We start from the raw sequence: 4,271 nt of genomic DNA, 5'->3' as shown, positions 1-4,271 counted from the left end.
GTGTGTGTGTGTGTGTGTGTGTGTGGTGTATCAGGAGCGAGGTGGGAGGGGGGCGGGTGCAGAGAGAGAAAAGAGTGGCTCCAGAGAGAGGGCGTGACCCGCAGCACCGTGTCCCGCGCGGACCAGGTGCACCGCTCGCTGCATGCTTTGGCCCGGGCGGGATGCAAATCTCTCCCAAGTCTGTGGCCGGAGAGGGCTTGCGGGGAAGAGGGGTGAGGCTGGTAGGGCTCCAGCTTCCCGCAGACCTGCAAGGTGATAAACCGAAGCCACCCGCGAACATCCGGCATCTGCCTGACGCGAGCGCGCGCGCAAGGGGAAACCGCTAATGGGCCAAAGGACTCCGGCTCCCACACTCATCCACCAAAGTCACTTGGTCACCGAAGCCACACGTCCGGATAGTACACCGTTTTTGAAGGAAAAAATAACACACCACTTCAGCCAAGTGACAGGTGTTAGAGCTTTTTGAAATGTAAAGGCAGCTAAAGTAAAGCTCTTTCCATACAGAGAAGCTCAGCCTTTAAAAGGAACACTTCCATTTCAGTAGAAACTTTGGGGAACTATGGTTTTTGCAAGATGCTTTAGGGGAAATTCAAGGAAAAAGTTGTCCAAGTAGATTTCCAAAGTACAGTCTTGAGCATCTGGTTTTTTAGAGGATTTGGGGGTAATGCACACTTTTATGAGGGAGTCACACCACTCCTTTCCCAGAGTTCTGTATTTTGGAGTCCCATAGCTTCATAGGCTTACAGACACCTGCTAGTGCTACAAAGGCTATATTTTTACTAACAACAACAATCCCTGTTAACTGGCTTTGGGAAGGAACTGCGCTTGAAGCTAAGGGGTCTTTCTCCGTAAAATCGGATAATGAATGCTTACAAGTTCCTTTTAAGCAAAATGTGGAGGCCAATGGTATAGGGAAAATACAGAGGATGGGGAAGGAAGACATCCGTGTTTAGTGCTCTGGAGAGCACTTTTGGGCAGGGTACTCAAACTTCATAGGCCTCAAGTTTTTTAGGTAAAATTAGGGGCTGGACTATATTGTCTCACACCACTCAGCTCCTCACATGTTAGGGTTCTGATACCTCTGTTGGGGATGGACAAATCTGGGAGGAGGAAGGAACAAAGGCATCATTGATGGTATAAGCAAGAAACTTCAATATCTATCACATTAACCCTTTGGAAGTCAAATACATGTGATATCTAGAATTTAGTGCTCTCATTGTATATTTCATAAAATGAGCCCTGGTAAATTTGGGCTCCATTGGTAGAAGGGTGAATCCACAGCATTCCCTCAGGGATGTAGGAAGAATTGAAGGATTGAACATTACTCTTATTAGAAGTGGCCATTAAATTTCTGACTAACTTATGGGTTAAAAATATGACATCCATGTGAACTAAATATATTGATGCCCTTGGCCAAATTTGGTCCTTGTTGTTTTGTTATATAATGCTTTTTTGGAAAAGTGGGCTTCGGCTCCTTAAGAGGGTCTAAAATATATCCTTAACAATATCTCTGAAGAATTAGTTTACCCTTGTTTCCTCACTGACTTGCTAAAGGACACATAGCAAGTAAGGCAAGACCTGAATCCAAATCTGTCTGCTTCAGGCACTCACTTTATAGCACTATGAGCAGTTTAAGAGATAAAATAGAAATACAGCCAAAATGCAAGTGGGAATCTAAAGAGATGACTGCCCAAAATGGTCATATTTATTTGCATAATTTCACTTTTCTTTTCTTGATACTTTTACTAAGTATCTTGAGGGACCAGGAGAAGAGAAATAACTCAAGCAGCTGGTCTGTTTAAATTCCACCTTCCTGTATTAATCTCCATGATGCTGCCATGTACTCAGAGACTTGACACCCAGAGCCTCACACTGGAGGGGATGTGAATTGGAATAATAAATTCTTGATAACTCTCTTCTCTTCTCCTCTCTCCTCTCCTCTCCTCTCCTCTCCTCTCCTCTCCTCTCCACTCCGGCAGGGGCTACCTACTTGTCTCTGACTGTTCCAGCAGGGGAGGGGAGGGGGTGAATTCCACATTCCAGGGCTCTCAGGTCACTCTCTCTCTCTCCCTTGCAGTTATTCTTTGTTTAGGCTCACGGTTCTCAATGTGTGGTCCCTGGGCCTGCATCAGCATTACCTGGGAGCTTGTTACAAATGCACGTCCTTCGGTCTCATCCCAGACCCAGGAAATGAAAGAGTCTGCGGGTGGGACCCAGCAATCTGGGTTTTAGCAAATCTTCCAGATGATTCTGATGCCAGTTCAAATTTGAGAACTGTTGTTTTAGAGTAAAATATTGCTTTCAAGAAATTCCCTATGTATTTGAGAAGAAGAGGGGAGATATGAGAGAGAGAAGAGATTTATAAATTATTTAAAAGGTGATGTGTACATGGTTTCATTTTTTTTAAATTTCAACTTTTAAAAAATGCATCTGCTTGGCTGCCTAAGTCCCATTGTTTCAAGGAAGGACTAGCCAACAGCTGCAGCCAGCTCCAGCTGGCTTTAGACATTCGAAGGTTGGGGTGAAGCAGGGCAACCAGAAAGTGCAGTGTGAGGAAGGGAGGGAGAGGGGTCAATAATGATGCTTTCTTTTCCTGCAGGAGCCAGGGTCAGACAGTTCCTTCTTTCTAGTCAGTTTGGAAAAAGGCAAAGTCTATTCTCCTTAAAGATACTTTCTGCTGCAACAAATTGGAACAATGGAAAGAAAGTTAGGGGGAATAAAATTACGCAGGGATAACTATTGTCCTGACTTCTTCCTACTTGAAATGGGTGGAGAGAAGGGAACACAATCACTGGGGTACATAGATGAAGATAGCAAATTGCTATACTTAAACTTGGAGACCAAAGTCTTTTCAATTCAGTGAAATGATTTCATTTTTTAAAAAGCAGCATTCAGACTTTGATTTGCTATGGAAAACAAACAAAAAATATAATCTCCCCCAGAAATTAGGTTATGCTGCAGCCTCTGCCAGTAGCCTCATTACTTATGAGCTGTGGAAATATCAAAAACTTGGAATAACACTCGTTACATTGATGTAAACGGAATAAGCCAGATGGCTTACTACTGATCTTGTACAACCAGCAAACTCTAATGATTTATCACCAAGCCTTGGATATGTGATTTAGCCTTTATGGGAATTAAATTTGTTGGATTGATCTCAAGTTCATGTGCTTTCCTTTCCATTTTTAATTTATACCACTTTAGTTTTCAGAATTGCCGATCTTTATATAGATTAAACATGAGCATGGCAATTTTGAGTGAAAAAAATGAGAGAGAAAAACATGTAACTATCGAATTTAAAATTCTCTAAGTTTAAATGAATATAAAGGAAAATATGAAAATAGACATCCAGATCTTACAAAATAGTTTCTCTAAACCTTAAAAGCCAAATTTGAATTTTCTTCTACACATCACAGATGATTTAAACATAGTACACCAGGCTCCAGACAGCAATCTAGGAAATGAATGCATAAAATATGATGTTATCAGTAGAAATTGTTGACCTAAAAAGAAAATGACATTCTTGTTCATAGCTGCAAATTTATCTTATAGGGTTGGATGGGGACATAGTAGCACTGTGTTAGGGGAAGAACAGAAAATGGCATTTGACTGTGGCAGTCTGTTCCACAAACACAGAATGAATGGTGAAAAGCATTCTGCCTTGTAAACTGTTTTTAATGTAGACTAGTCTCAGTGTGAATTGTTTAAAAATACATATAAATATGTATTATCTGGATACTGTCTTTCTCCAAATTCCCTGTCATCAAGCCAGGTTTAAAACACTAGTTGGTTTTGTATTTGAGAAACTAGAATAAAAGTGGTTAAGTTTTTTGAGTCCCAAGAGAAATAGTATCTTTTGCTTCCCCAAAGGGAAGCTGCAGGAGCAGAAACAGTAACTTGCCCTGCAGCTATACCCAAGGGTACAGTGATGGACAATGACCAGGCATCTTAGTTGATGGATTGTAGCCATTGAAATTATTAGGAGTTATAACTGGCTATTATTTTTGGAATGAAGTAAGACTTGACTGCAAATAAATTTTGCCTTACCTGAATTTATTTTTATTATAGAAACTCCACTTTAAGCAAACAGTGATATACATAAACCCCTTTATCAGAAATGGGGACAGAAACACTAATATTTCACCAAAAATTCTTCTTTGCAGAAGTCAAGAGAGGAGCAGTTATTGTGCAAGAGAATTCCTAACAAAGCACATGCCAGTATATGCTATTAACATTTAAGCAGCGGGAGATATAATTCACAGACCACACAG

General features: G+C 41.1%; 1 protein-coding gene across 1 annotated transcript in view; it reads left to right on the top strand.

Annotated features, from left to right (window-relative positions):
* UST (uronyl-2-sulfotransferase) overlaps positions 1-4,271 on the top strand; it is a gene marked incomplete at its 5' end in the record, with an annotated part of 252,913 nt that overhangs the window by 1,099 nt on the left and 247,543 nt on the right. The window lies entirely within an intron of this gene.

The sequence above is a fragment of the Myotis davidii genome, unplaced genomic scaffold (assembly GCF_000327345.1).
Source record: "Myotis davidii unplaced genomic scaffold, ASM32734v1 scaffold1534, whole genome shotgun sequence".
NCBI lineage: Eukaryota > Metazoa > Chordata > Mammalia > Chiroptera > Vespertilionidae > Myotis > Myotis davidii.
The sequence above is the reverse complement of the archived record's forward strand: the minus strand, read 5'-3'. Positions and strand labels throughout refer to the sequence as shown.